The sequence below is a fragment of the Tamandua tetradactyla genome, chromosome 21 (genome assembly GCF_023851605.1).
Source record: "Tamandua tetradactyla isolate mTamTet1 chromosome 21, mTamTet1.pri, whole genome shotgun sequence".
Classification (NCBI taxonomy): domain Eukaryota; kingdom Metazoa; phylum Chordata; class Mammalia; order Pilosa; family Myrmecophagidae; genus Tamandua; species Tamandua tetradactyla.
The window spans coordinates 2,704,534-2,720,556 of NC_135347.1; the positions used below are offsets into that span (position 1 = coordinate 2,704,534).

Sequence of the window (16,023 nt, forward strand, 5' to 3'; positions counted from 1 at the left end):
AATTATGACTTCAAAACTGGGTCAGGGTTTCAAGGGTGCACAGGTGGTTCAGTGGTAGAATTCTCACCTGCCATGTGGGAGACCCAGGTTCAGCCGTCTGCCCATGCACCACCTCCCAAAAAAATTGGGTCAGGATACTCCCTTTATCCAGTGTATGGACAGATGAGTAAGAAAATAAAGACAAAAAAATAAATAAATAATAAGGGGGTGGAGGGGATAGGGTATTTGGGGTTCTTTTTTACTTTTATTTTTATTCTCATTTTTAATTTTTTGGAGTAATGAAAATGTTCAAAAATTGATTGTAGTGATAATGCACAGCTGTATGATGATACTCTGAACCATTGATTGTACACTCTGGATGATTATATGGTGTGTGAATGTTTTAGTTTGCTAAAACTGCCAGAATGCAAAACACCAGAGATGGATCCGATTTTACTAAGGAGATTTATTTAGTTACAAATATATAGTTCTTTAGAAGATAAGCAGCTGACTTTCCTCTAGCTTTCTCTGTCACATGGGAAGGCACATTTTGTGAGCATCTGCTGGACTTCCTTCCCAGCTTCTGGGTTCAAATGGCTTTCCCTGGGCGATTCCTTTCTGCATGTCCAAATGTCTGGGCTGAGCTGTGATTGCTGAGGTGAGGTATGCTGAGCTGCTGAACTCTCTTCTGACCTCTTTCTTTTAAGCCTCCAGCTAATTAAATTAAGCATCACTCACTGTGGAAGGCATGCCCATTAGCTGACGCAGACGTAATCAGCCATAGATGAGTTTCATATGCTGATGATTTAAGTCCCCAGCAACAAAACAACAGGGCATCATCACTGGCCAAGTTGACACCTGAGCCTAACTATCATAGTGAATAGATATCTCAATAAAATTGCATTTAAAAAAAAAACTGGGTCAGGTGAAGAACACAGAGTGCAGAGACAAAAGGACCAGAGGCTCTGGCAGGCCCTTGCTGTAACCTCGGCACACAGGACCAGTCATCTGCCACTCTCCCCACCACTTCTGCCACCCAAACTCCTCACTTTTCAATTGACAAATTAAGCTTAACAGGACAATTCCTTTCAGGGAAAGCACCTTGTGCTTTGGAAGGAATAATATAAAACCTCTGAATAGGCAGGGAAGACCACAAAAGGAAAATTCCTGAAACAGAAGGTAGCAAAATTGCCATTTAAGGAGGTTGGTTTTGTTCCCTGTAGCATTTATGGTTTTACTTCCTAGAATCTGCCCTTCAGAACCTTCAATTGTATTAGTTTCCTAGGGCTGCCATAACAAAGTCGTGTGAGCTTAAAACAATAGAAGTTTATTTTCTCACAGTTCTGGAGTCTAGAAGTGTAAAATCAAGGCTTCACCATGGCCATGCTCCCCCTGAAACCTGGGTATTGGAGGATCCTTCCTTCCCTCTCTTAGCTTCCAGGGTTTTGCCTGTAATCCTTGGTGTTCTGGTTTGCTAAAGCTGCTGGAATGCCATCTACCAGAAATGGACTGGCTTTTACAATGAGGATCTATTCACTTCGGTTTATGATTCATAGGCCCTGAAAATGTCCAAATTAAGGCACCACCGGATGATACCTGGACTCTAAAGAAAGGCTGCTGGCATCTGGGACACCTCTGTCACGTGGGAAGGCACATGGCTGACGGCTGCTATTCTTTGACTCCTGAATTTTGTTGCCTTCAGCTCTGGTTCCAGTGGCTTCCTCTATGGGACCTCTCTTAGCTCCTCTGGGGCATTTCTTTCTCAGCTCTCTCCAAACTTGCCTGAGTATTTCTCTCTCGAAGCTTTCTCAGTTTCTTCTGCCCTTTATCCTCTTATAAGGATCCAATAAAGGATGAAGACCCACCCTGAGTGGGGTGAGTCACATCTCAGTAGAAGTAATCTAACCCAAAGCTCCCACCCACAGTAGGTCTGTCCCCACAGGAATGGATTTTTAAAAAAAAACATGATCTTTCCTGGGGTATTTAATAGCTTCAAACCAGGCACTTGGTATTTCTTATCTTGTAGCTTCAAACGTTGTCACCATCATCACACAGCATTGTCCCCAGCCGTGTTTATCTCTCTCTGATAACAAATTTCCTCCACTTATAAGGACACCAGTCATATCAGATTAGTGCCACCCTAATCCAGTTTAACCCAATCTTAATCGCAGCTTCAAAGACCGGGACTGGGGCTTAAAATTTAAACATATCTTTTTAAGGAACATAATTCAACCCATAACACTAGCAAATCCCACATTAGGTAATCCATACTTTTGGAGCATTTTGACTTTTTAAAAGGCATTTGAAGAGGTGTCAAAGGCAGTATCAGTTTTGTTATACAGTGAAATCCATGGTGTTCTCTTAAAACAACCGTACACTTGTCTGCTGGAATTTGTCCTTGAAAGAAAGGAATGGCAGACTTCTCTAAGGTCATGTTTGGTATTAGTGTTGGCACATGAATTTGAGTTTCATTATTTACTATTACTTTGTAAATTAGCTGGAAAAATTATCAATTCATCATGAAATGCTGCAGAGTTGATAATACTGATTGCTAGAAACATAATTTTAAAAAAATATCTTTAGATAAATTGGTTAAAGTTACTTGTTCAAATGTAGATAAAATAAATTGGAGGGAAGGGTTTCCAGACAACCATCCACGAGACTGGAAAACAAGTTTATCGTTCATAAAATACTATAGATTTAAGCACTTAGAACGCTTAGTGAAGGTTGTTTCAGAATTCTTAAAATAACAAAACGGAATGGATGCAAATTACAAAGGTCAATAGTATTAGGCAAATTGTTTTTGGTTCTCTTTATCTGTTACCAGGAATTCAATGCAATTGAGCTAATTCAAGCTTATTTAAAGAAAAAAAATCTCTGGGGCCTAAACTATACTCCAAACACCAATATAACAATTAAATGTGATCGCTAAAATATATTTTATCCTCAAAGGAACTCTGAGTATTAGCTAAGAAAGGTTTTGCCTGCCTCATTTTGTTACCCTGGAAGTTGAGACAAAAAGTGGTGGAGCTCAGGATGGGTAGAGGCTAGGATGTGAACTCAGGTCACCAGATTCATTCCCAGAACTGAATGATGGGACCTGCTTAGCTAAAGAGGTAAAATTAATCAAGTAATTTCCTTCTTTTCATTATCATTATATATAATGCCAAGAAAGACAAAATTGAGAGAGAAGGTTTTCAAGAAATTTTTATTTTCAATGTAATCTGGTAAGTGATAAAATATATGGACAAGAATTACCAGCCATGTCAAAGTTGCTGATGGCTAACAAGACAGACAACATCATTCAGGATCATTTGGCAGTAGTGTTTTCTCCTAGCTTGGACTTGTAGTGATAAGATGGATAAGGTCATTTAAAGCTGGTGACATGTGGTATCCATTAACAAATGCTGGGTCACATTTAAAACATGCTGAGAGCAGCACAGGGGAAGGGCCAAAATGTTTTTAGTTCTTCAAGCCTAATATTTCTTGCACTGTATAGAGTTCCATCAATTGGGTCTATTAGATAAATTGCATCTGACCTTTATATCCCAGTAAAGGTAAATGTAATTTAAGAGTTTATGAGCATGGGAGTAGGGAAAAGAGGCAAGTCCATGAACAAAGGAGGACTTGTGATCTAATGACACAGATGGCTTTAAATGGATGGCCCCATAGTACGTCTGATAAATTCCATTGGGACAGGAATTCTTTGTTCTTTGTTGATCTGTTTGTTTTTTTCCCTCTGTGAACTAAATCTCAGAGCTGGAACTGAATTCCTTTCTTTTGTTCCAAATTCTCACTTGGAAATTGCCCATTTTTCCAACCACTATATATTGATAACAGCACACAGACAGCAAATGCTCAAATGCTCCGTGGGGCAGGTATTCTCAAACTCTGTGATATAGATATTGGGACAAACTTTCAGAAAGAAAGTTTCCTCTGTTTTTTCAAGGGCCTTAAAAATATTCATAAACTTTGTCCCAGTGATTCAAATTTTAAGAATTTACTCAAAAGAAATGATGAGATGCAGACAATGATTTCTACAAAACACTTGTTATAAACATAAAAACTGGGAACAACATTGATGTCCCAAAATAGGAAGTTAAATTGTAGTATATCTTTACAATGGAATAAAAGGAAGCCACTATAATCCCACCTTTTAAACCAGACTTATAGCTATAGGTATAGTTATATCTGGAAAGAGAAAGAGATGAGATCGTCTCCAAAAAGTTAACAAATAAATTTTGGGATTGTGGGTGATTTTTCAAACATTTCAGGATAAACAAGTATTATTTTCATAAGTCACATAAAAGCAATTATTTTTTAATATCATCTTTGGAGAACATGTAATAGAATAAATAATGTTCAAGATTGTTGTGCAACAAGACTGGATACAAAAACTCAGAAATGGATAGCACAATACTACCTAACTGTAATATAATTATGTTAAAACACTGAATGAAGCTGCATGTGAGAATGATAGATGGAGGAGGGCTGGGGACATAAATGAAATCAGAAAGAAAGATAGATGTTAAAGATTGAGATGGTATAATCTAGGAATGCCTAGAGTGTATAATAATAGTGAAATGTACAATGTACAAATTTTAAAAATGTTTTTGCATGAGGAAGAACAAAGGAATGTCATTATTGCAGGATGCTGAAAATAGATGATAATTAATACTTAAAATGTCACCTTACGTGTGAGAATAAAGCAAAAAATGTTTATTTGTTACAAAATTTATATTTTGACTAGTGCATTTCCTAATATAATTTATGTAGATAGTTTGATTGAACACCCTAAGTACTTGGAATCTTGAGTAGGACATGAGATTTTGCTGGTTTGTCCAGAGTGATGCCCCGATGAATCCCAGAGTGATTTGATCAGTGACTGGAAAAGTATTTGCAAAGTCCCCTTTGGGGAATGGTGAGAATGGGGAGAAATTCAACTTTCCCAAGTTGAATTCTTGATATTCTCACAAGCAGTGTAGACAACCAAAGCTATAGGCTGAGCCCCCAGTCTTGGGGTTTGTTCATATGAAACTTAACCCCACAAAGGATAGGTCAAGTCTGCTTAAAATCTAGGCCTAAGAGTCACCCCCAAGAGAGCCTTTTTTGTGGCTTAGATGTGGCCTCTCTCTCCAGCCAACACAACGAGCAGTCTCACCACCCTCCCCTTCTCTGCATGGGACATGCCTACCAGGAGTGTGGACCTTCCTGGTAACATGGGACAGAGATCCTGGAATGAGCTGAGACTCAGCATCAAGGGATTGAGAAAAACCCTAGAATGAGCTGAGAATTAACATCAAGGGATTGAGAGAACCTTCTGGACCAAAAGGGGGAAGAGTGAAATGAGACTAAGTGGTAATGGCTGAGAGATTCCAAACAGAGTCGAGAGGTTATCCTGGAGGTTATTCTTATGCGTTAAATAGATATCACCTTGTTAACCAAGATGTAATGGAGAGGCTGGAGGGAACTGCCTGAAAATGTAGAGCTGTGTTCCAGTAGCCATGTTTCTTAAGGATGATTGAACAATGATATAGCTTTCACAATGTGATTGCGAAAACCTTGTGTCTGATGCTCCTTTTATCTACCTTGTCAACAGATAAGTAGAACATATGGAATAAAAATAAATAATAGGGGGAACAAATGTTAAAATAAATTTAGTATGAAATGCTAATGAAAGCAAGGGGTAAGGGGTATGGTATGTATAATCTTTTTTTTCTGTTTTTGTTTTATTTCTTTTTCTGTTGTCTTTTAATTTCTTTTTCTGAATTGGTGCAAATGTTCTAAGAAATGACGAATATGCAACTAAGTGATGATATTGTGAATGACTGATTATATATGTTGATGTTTTAGTTCATTTGTTAAATTTTTTAAATTAGTAAATAAATTTTTTTTTAAATTCTTTGAATTCATTTTTTGACCAAACTACCATGTGCGTATAGGAAAAAAAAAATCAAATAGTACAGAAAACTTATTTTAAGCATTTCTATTTTTTATGTTTCTGAAACTTGCTCCAAAAACTCTAAATCACAGGTTCATACATCTTTTAACAAGCTCCCAAGGCCCTTCAATGGCCCTTGCTTCCTAGATGGTATTCACACCCTTGCGATATTCCCTTCCAGAATCAATAGAGCCAACCTGTGTGACCAGTAGGATATTGCAGCAGTGACAGTGCGTGTCTTCTGAGGCTAGATGATGGCTGGTTCCTTGGAGTGTTCTCTCAAGAGGAAGCAGTTGCATTGTCCATCATGAGGATGCTCAAGCAACCCTGTGAAAGAGGAGCTTGAAAGTTCATGTGAAACTGAGGCAGCATTTCCCAGTCAATCAGCTCCAAATTCTTGACCCACCGAAGCCACAAAGTTCTGGACTAATTTGTTATGCAGCAGAGAAAAACAAATACATCTTTCTTTATTTTCTTTTTTTTTTTTTTGTCCAAGTAACAATTTTATTCTACTTTACAGCACAATCCTTAAGTACATCTTCATGGTTTTGACAGTGTTACTTTTTTTTTTCTTAATTTTTTTAAACATAACAACAAACACAAACATTCTTACCCTGTGATCATTCCGTTCTACATATATAATCAGTAATTCACAATATCATCACATAGTTGCATATTCATCATCATGATCATTTCTTAGAACACATGTATCAATTCAGAAAAAGAAATAAAAAGAAAACAGGAAAAAATTCATACATACCATACCCCTTATCCCTCCCTTTCATTGATCACTAGCATTTCAACCTACTAAATGTATTTTAACATTTGTTCCCCTATTATTTATTTGTTTTACTCGTCTGTCAAAAAGGTAGATAAAAGGAGCATCAGACACAAGGCTTTCACAATCACACATTGACAGTGTTACTTTTGAACAGACTTATTTATAAATGAGTCCACAGAAAGTTAATAGATTAAAATAAAGTAAGGTGGGCCACAATGGCTCAGCAGGCAGAGTTCTCGCCTGTCATGCCAGAGACCCGGGTTTGATTCCCGGTGCCTGCCCATGCAAAAAATAATACTAATAATAAAATAAAATATATACAGCAAAACTCTAGCCCAGATGTTGAGAGTCCTGCATACAGGAGCATGTGATTGGTGGTATCACTGAGTACCTCATCTATTTAGAAATTCACCAGCATATACCACTTTTTTTGGGCTTTATTCCCATATAATTCCCCTAAATCAGAATGTTCGAAATATATACACATAAAAAAAGCCCTCTTTTTTTAACCTCGTTCTCCCTTTTTAAAAAAACATCTTTATTGTGAAATATAACATATATACAAACATCGATAAATTTAAAGTACAATTTAACAATAAGCTATGGAACAGATTTCAAAGTTCGGTATGGTTTATAGTTCCATCGCTTCAGGTTTTTCCTTCTAGCTGCTCCAAGACACTGGAGACTGCAAAAATATATAACAGTTCATTGATTATACTCATTTGTTAAATTCCAACTTCTCTGTTATAACACCTCCTCCTCCTTTGATCTTTCTCCCCATCTTTAAGGATGTTTGGGTTATACCCATTCTAACATTTTCCATGTTGAAAAGGGATGTTGACAACATGGGGCAGGTGGATGGAACCAGATGATGCTTTTAGAGAGACTGGCACCTCTGGGTTTCAGGACTTATCTGGCCCAGGAACTATCTGAAGATCTGAAGTTTCTAGAATAATCTTAGTACGTGCTACTTTTGTAGGATCTCAGATAGAGCCCAGGGTGTCTTTTAGGGTTAACAGGAGTGATGTTGGTTCGGTTTGGCAAACCTTGGCAATTAGCAATATGTGGTGAAGCTGGCATTAGAGTAGATTCCAGAATAGCCTCTAACTTTATCTGAACGCTCTTAGCCACTGATACTGTGCTGGTTTGAAACCGTTGTTTACCCCAGAAAAGCCATGTTCTTTAATCCTGATTCAATATTGCTTGGTGGGACCTTTTATCCCAATTGTGCGTGGGACCTTCTGATTAGGTGGTTTCCACGGTGATGTGTCTCTACCCATTTCAGGTGGGTCACTTAGTAGAGTCCTTTAAGGGGGAACCATTTTGGAAAAAACTTCAGAGCCCACACAGGCAGAGACTTTTGGAGATGAAGAAAGAAAACGCCCCCTGGGGACGCTGCTTGAAAGGAGAAGCCAAAGACCCCAGCAGATGCAACTTAAAAAATTCTCTCTTTAAAAGCTGTTCCATTTCCAGTATTGCATTCAGGGAGCGCTAGCAAACTGACTGATACTTGATGTTGTTACATTTCTGTTCTCCTTTTTGGTCAGGAAGTCTCTGTCGTTCCCAAGGTGCCAGGGCCAGGCTCATCCCTGGGAGTCATCTCCCACATTGCTAGGGAGACAAACACCACCGGAGGCGGATGGGGAACAACCTTTTATTTGCAGAGCTGGGCTTAGAGAGAGAGACCACATCCAAGCAAGCTTCAAGATCAAGGGCTTAGCCTGTTAATTTGGGAGTTCCTAGTGTTTAAGAGAGTAGTCAGGGTTCCCCAGGTGGGAAAGCTTAATAGTTTCATATTTTTTTATCCAGTCACTCCAGAGACTTTGCCAATACTTTTAATTATCTGCCCAACATACTCTGGGATATATCGAATATGACATTAAGACTCACAAACCCTCCTTCCCATTCTGGGCCCCATATGTTTGGGAACAAGCCCTCTTTTAAAGCCACACCTGCACAAAAATTCAATAGCAAACCAAAATGTCATCAAATAAACAGACAAATCCACTGATTGAGCCGGCAACTAGGAAATAGGCAACATCTGGCATCTGATCTAAAGGCAAGTTGTTTAATTTATTAAAATACCAACAGGAGAGATTAATCAACAAGGCAATGGGTATGTAAATCTTGATATAAAGGCACTGCGAGAAAACCAAAAATAATATATTAAAAACCACTCACTGAGCCAGAGTATAACCCATGGAGTAAAGACGCATGAGTTTCTACCTGTCACACAATGCTTTAAATACTTTTCTGTGGGGAAAAAAAGTATTTATATATATGGAGATGCAAAAGAAAGGCACGAAAGTGAATTTATGCATTTAATTCCACAATTTAAGAGGAACATCAAACTGATCGTGTAAAGCTAAGTGACAATGACTTAACCAGCAGGCATCAAATAAGAAATACAACCATTCACTTCAATTCTTACTATTCTTCAGTTCTCAGTAGATGGCCTACCAACAGTACTATCATAATACAGACATGCGCACTCACCCAGTATTGAAAGAGACCCTCAAGAAAACATGGCAAAGGCTTAGAAAAATAATTGGATTTTTTGAAAATGTTAATATCAAAATAATTTTCTATCACTGGTAAAACCCGCTAGATCAAATATATGGTCCAAAGCAGCACTGAATTCAGAGTCAGAAGTTAGCAGAAAAGTTTGGAAAACATATTTTTTTTAATTGGCATTTCCTTCATGCTTAATAAAACCATCAGTAGAGGTATAGTGTTCATTCTTTTATGGAATGTTGACTGCATGCTGCAAAAATTCACATGAATGAAGAACCACAGAGATGACATTCAGTGGAGTATTTTCTTTAACAAAAAATTGAAGTTTCCAGTTAAAAATGTTATGTCAAGATGAAACACACTAAAAAGTAGTTTAAGTTCTGTCCATGATTCTTTACACAGTTAATGGGAAAGTGATAGAAACAATTTTTTTTCTTAAAAAGGAAGCTTTGTTATTGCACTAACTTTTATGAATTTAGAAAAATCACGTAGCAAAATCTATAAAATGAAAATACAAGATTCTGCTTAGTAAACATCAGTTGGCCAAGCCTATCCAGAGTCCAGAGTCCTTCATGATAACGGAATATAAGGAGTAATTTGTTCTCTATCTTATGCATTTGTTGTGAGGGGTGGGGAAGAATTTCAGAACATAGCTTTCATATTTTCGCAGTAATAATATTCAAAGGATGTAAAGAAAGTTAGTGTCCTGGTCTTTGCTTTTTTGTTTGTTTTTCTGCACAATATTTAGCTCTACCCTGCTCCCGAGTGCCATCATTGAAATAATACTGGTTTCGAGTCCTAGCACAGATTGATCATAAATGAAGCATCAAGTCTGCAGGACTTGGTAAAGATGTTTCCACATGCACAGCTGCTATGGCCACAAGAGGAGCCAGATGGCAGGGCAAATGGAATTATGCCATCACTTTTGAAGAACTCAACTCCCAATTAAGTTCCCATGGGCAAGTATGGAAAGTCTATTGGTATTCTTCATTGATGTCACCACCAAAGCTGGAGAAAATCCCATTGTGAGATAGAAAAAGAGCTCCATCAGTATATACTTTTCATGGTAGAGAAATGCATAAAAGTTTCCTTCAGCTGCCAAGAGCCAGAAAAACCAACACAGAAGAGATGCCAGAGGTCCAAGTTTACGGGGATTTAACCATGAAGCATAAGAGGCAGCAATGAAGAAATAGATAACAATTCCATCACACACGTGAAACCGATGCTCCACTTTCCTTCAGTGGCTCTCTGTCCATGATACAATGTGAAATATGGTGGAAGTGATGAAGAGGGCACAAAGGCCCATCCCATAAATCCATGCTGCCTTTGCCCAGCAGTCATCAGAGAGCCAGTGGCGGAGAACAGTGCCCACTATGGCCGGCACAATGAGGAACGCGTGTGTGTAACAGCAGCATGGTCACAGCAAGTTCAGTTGTAATGGTCATTGGCTGGGGCCAGATTGGTCTGAATGGTTGGAATCAATTCTTCAGCCCCACTGATGCTCCTCTCTGCCTCAGGGCCGGGATGCTCCCAGCTTCAGCAGCTCCAGGGCTCCCAGCTTCAGCAGCTCCAGGTGTTGCCTGCATGCCCGGTAGAGTCACTTAGGGGGCAGAGCAGGAGTGGGCCAGGTGGGGAGTCACCAAAGAGCCCAGGCCAGGCAGGCTGCTGGGGGCGAGAGGCAGGTGGCTTCAGTGACTCCAGTCCTCGCTATTTCATAATTTATCAATCTTCAGCATTCTCTAGTGCTGCCCGACTATGAAAGATAAAAAGTAGCTCTCTTTCACATTTCCCACTTCCAATCCTTTTCTCTTTGTCCCAATTTTTGATACTTGTACCATTTGTGAGAGATTGCATTCATTAAAGTAAGAATAAAAATGATACGCATGAAGCTCGTTTCTCTTCTCATCAATTTTCAATGACATCTCTTAATCTTGAATGTAACATGAAAGCTCTAGTGACCCTACCCTGCTCTCCAGTCCTCTCCCACACCCACCTCTTATTGTCTGTCTTCCATACCTTTGCTTAGAATCCTAAAACCTGACCACGTTGATGCTCTGCTCTTGACTGCAAGTAATTCATTACTTATAGGTTGATATCGATATTTGAAACATTAATAGTATTAGGATGATGTAAAAAGAAATTCTTCAGAAAAGCCATGTTCCTGGTAAGATTGTATTTCAATTTCTGTTGACCCAATGTGAATGACTCATAGGGGAACTAAAAGAACAAGTTTTCGGTATAAGAGCAAATGAATTCTCTTTTCTTAGATCCATTGATTCCATCAATTTCTCAAAATCAAGGAGAAATTCAATTTGCTTCATATCTGGTCATGCATTCTTTAGTTTTCTGCCTTTGTTAGAATTTCATGTGTCTTCCCCATTTTGTTGATAAGATCTTCCCAGGTTTCTGAGCAACTGAGGAAATTCAATCCATTCTTCCTGATTTCATTCTTGGAGTCCCCTGAGTCTTATACTACTTTGAACTCATTTCTTCCAGTGCTACTCAGGTAGCATTCTGGCAGTTCTTTCCCTAGTACTCTTGTGTTCATTCTACCATTTCTTTTCTTTCATTTCTTCCTTTTACTTGTTTTATTTGCCCTCATTTCATTACGGCATAATGTCAACTAATGTCTTCTGATTGACTCTTTAAGAAGAAAACTTGGTGAGCTTGCCTGAAATGTCTTCATTTTACCCTCATATGAGATAAAACAACTGCTTAAATATATACTTCTTGTTTCAAAAACTTTATTCCCTTGGGATTTTGAAGCTATTGTGCTATTTCTTATATACCCATTGTTTCTAAGGAGAAATTTGGTAGCAATCTGTTTGGTATCAAACATTATAAGCTAGTTTATTTTCTCTCTCTGAAAGCTTTTGGGACCTGATCTTTACCTTTGTTTTATTGAAATTTCATGAAACATTGTCCAGACCCTTTGGTCATACTTGAATTCATTTACTGTGAAGACTCATGATTTTACTCAACTGTAGCAAATATTTTTCCATCTTTTTTTTTTTTTTTGGAATATTCTCACCTATCCTTTTTCCATACTCTCTAATAATTGAATATTGAAACTTCTGAATTGATCTTCTCTGTCTCACCTTTTCTCTCATATTTTCTGTATCTTAATTTTGCTTTTATTTTCTGTTTCCCCAACCTTATCTAGCCTTTCTACATAAGTGTATATTTTAATTTTCTCAAACTTTAATTTGCTCCTGTGAGTAACTGGTTTTAATGAACTGTGATAATGACAAACTAATTATACACAGTGCAACAAACGACTTTGATGAAAATCGGAAATCAGTCTTTGGTGGCCATTTTCCACCCCTGGGAATCTCTTATTTGCTGCCGCAGGTCAGGTGACTTTCTCCAATCCAGTACGCGAGAACAGAGATTGCACAATTGGGTCGTACACCATAGGACCAGAGACTATAGGTAAGAAGTTCCTAAATTTCCTTGGGATGGCAACAGACTAGAGGTGGGGAAAGACCTAGAGAACATTTTTCCCTCCCTTCTCTTTCCTGAATCCAGCTTCCCCGCTCTTCCCCTATCTGCTGGAATGTCCAGAAAAAGCCAAAAAATCCCTTTCCTTAAATATGCAGAATAACTAAAGTCCCTTTTCTCCAACCTGCCCACTCAAGACCATGCTCTATGCATTGTCTTTTGTAACCACAAGACAAATCTCTAATTGACAAAAAACAAAAAGTGGAAACAAGTCCATAAAAAGATGACTGGATAAGCAAAATTTGACCTATCCTTACAGAGGTCTATTATTCAGCCATAAAAAGAAATGAAGTATTGATATACAAGCTATAACATGGATGAACCTTGAAAACAGTAAATAAAAAGAAGTCAGACAAAAAAGGTAACATGCTCTGGGTGCATGAGTGGTTCCATGGTAGAATGCTTGCTTGCCATGCAAGAGACCCATCTTTGATTCCTGGTCCATCCACCCAAAACAGAAAAAGAAAGAAAAAAAAGTATATGCAGTACTAATGTAACTTTCCAGAAACCTATAACTTCCAGATGGGTCCCTGGACCAGATATGTCCTGAAACCTAGAAGGCCCAGCCTCTCCAGAACATCAAATAGTTCCATTGCTCTACCCCAGATCATTGACAGTCCATTCCAACGTGAAAATTTAGAATGGCCATAGACCAAACACCCCTAAAGGGAGGGATAGAAAGATAAATGGTGATGGTGGAGTTATACAGAGAAGATAGAATTTAACAAATGAATATGATTATGGAAACATTAAATTGAAATATCAATTTAGTCTCCAGAATCTTAGAGCAGCTAGAAGTAAAAACCTAAAATTGTAGAATTGTAACCCATGATGAACTCTGGATTATGCTCTACAACTAATTGTGGTGCTCTGCTTTGAAATTTATAGCTCTTTTGTATATGTGTTATTTTTCACAAAAAAAGAAGAAAAAAGTCGACTGTGATGATAAAAAAAATATTTATGCCTTCTAGCCTCCTATATTCTGGAGCAGCTAGAAGGAAAAATCTGAAAGGATCATATGGTAGCCCATGACAAACTCTGGGATCTGTTCTGTAACTACTTGTTGAAGAGTGCTTTGAAAACTATTGCTTTTTTTTTCTTTGCTTTGCATATATGTTATATAATACAATAAAAAATAAAAAATATATATTTTTTTAAAAAAAGGTAGCATGCAGCATGATCCATTTATATGAAATATCCAGAAAAAGTAAGTCCATTCAGACAGAAAGCAGAGGGCTGGTTGACAGGCTTTGGGAGGAAGGAGGGACAAGGAATATATGTATAATAGGTATGGGGTTCTATTTTGGGAAGATGAAAATGTTATAGAAATGTATATAGATGGTGATTGCACATCTTTGTGAAGGTGCGAAATGCCACTGAATTACTCATTTTTCAATGGTTGATTTTATATTATGTGAATTTCACCTCAATGTAAAAATAAATCTCTAATTTACTCAGCCATTCAGCAAATCTTGATGCCCAAATAGTCAGTGTAGCCAAGGGCTCCTGTTCTTGGGGCTAGAAATTGAGAAGTAAACAACAGACAACAACACTTACCCTCATGGAGCTGAAATTTTAATCAAGAGATGGAAAATATAAGCAAGTAAATATGTGCAATGTTATGGAGAAAACTAAGGCAGAGAAGAGATGAGGAGGAGCCTGCAGTTTTTAATAGAGGTCACCAAGGAGGGCCTCAATGAGAAGAGCACCATAGAGGAAATCCTATCCAACCAGATAATTAGACTTTCCATTTTTGCCTTCCTACTATCTACCCAAACCATGTCAGTCCAATTCAAACAGGTACTTTCAGTAAGAAAAAGTAGTATTGAATGCCCCCAAATTCTTAAGGTGATAAGTGGACTTAGTCCATACAAATGTCCAGGAGATGGCAGACCCATCTTAGGCTCTCTGGTACTTGGGAATATCAAATCAAGAAAGGTTTTTATAGAAGAGACAGGAACATTTAATGTTTAGTGAGCACATACTCTTGTGAAGATCATCTGTTCTACATTAATAGTACATCCATCGGACAATAGCAAGTACTCTTTCTGCCTTCTTACAAGAAATATTAACATCAGGCTAAAAATACCATCTCTCAAGACTGCAAAAGTGTGGTTAAAAGAAAGAAGAGCACATGGCAGCAGGGGCAGCACAGAGGGTGGCAGAGGTCCTCAGGACCACCGGCTGGGAGGGCACGGGCAACTCGGGATGCAGAGCATCAGGACCTCGGCATCACGATATGCAAAGATACAAAGAGAACAGAGACTTCTGAGAAGATGGCCAAATAGAGTAGCTCCAGATTAGTCCTACTCCATGGAAAAGTTAGAGAAGGGACAGGAGGGCAGCTGAGGTGGCAATTCAGGAGTGTGGCTGACCTGGGAGAGTCTTCTGCATCTCGTGTTACAGCCATAGTTGCAGAGACCGAGGAAATGAGGAGCAGAAAGGTGGGGCCTGGCATGGAGGTGTGGAGCTAAGGAGCCTATGGGAGTGCACGGACAGGTGCCCACAAGGAAGTAAGCCAGGATGTGTTCCTTGGGCATGCTACCCTCACCAGCGCAGCGCTGTGACCAGAAACTCACACTACACTCCATGCATCTGAACCCCATCACCTGTTCACATTCCCCACACTCCAGGTGCCCCCACCCCACCAGCCTCCAGCGCACATACCTGCCCCACACCCCCACCTGAAGTGCAGACTAACCCACCTCTCTTGCACCCTTCCTGAGCACTACCTGCCCCTCCCTGTTCCCTACAGGCTGTTGCCAGCACATAAAGGCTGCAGGCACTGACCTCCATACCTAGGCTATCACAGCCCCCCCACTGCCCATAGTGTCACACAGCCTCACCCCACCCTCCCTGAGCTCAGCACATCATTTATGGAATTCCCGGGCCCACACATGTGCATAGGCCTCAAATCACATCATTCAGATCTGGGAACTGCACTTTACAGCAATCTTAGAACCACCCGTGCACACAACCCTCAGCTCTGAGAAAGTGCCAACCTGCAAAGTCGGGCCACATCTGCACCCAATCCACAAAGGCATAACACCTGCTGCCACTGCTCTATACATGTGCACAAAGGGCTCTGTGCCTTAGACCAGCTCACATCAGGGTTACACTCCCCCCCAGATCAGTGCACCCACACACCTACATCCTTCCTAGCCACTGGGCACCCATGTTCACAAGCATCAGCATAATGTTCCCAACCTGCAACCATATCTGCCTTGAAACAAATAACCACACAGAGTACAGCACCCTTGCCCTGCTCCCTGCTGTGCAACCATCCTGCAAACACAAGGCCTCAGAC

General features: G+C 39.3%; 1 long non-coding RNA gene and 1 pseudogene across 1 annotated transcript in view; one reads left to right on the forward strand and one right to left on the reverse strand.

The window, feature by feature from the left end:
- Positions 1-60: 60 nt before the first annotated feature.
- Positions 61-16,023, forward strand: part of LOC143665249 (uncharacterized) — a 44,204-nt gene continuing 28,241 nt past the window's right edge. Inside the window, exon 1 of the long non-coding RNA XR_013166813.1 lies at positions 61-166. This is a non-coding gene — a long non-coding RNA (uncharacterized LOC143665249). The remainder of the gene's footprint in view (positions 167-16,023) is intronic.
- Positions 10,014-15,126, reverse strand: LOC143665741 (monocyte to macrophage differentiation factor pseudogene; annotated as a pseudogene).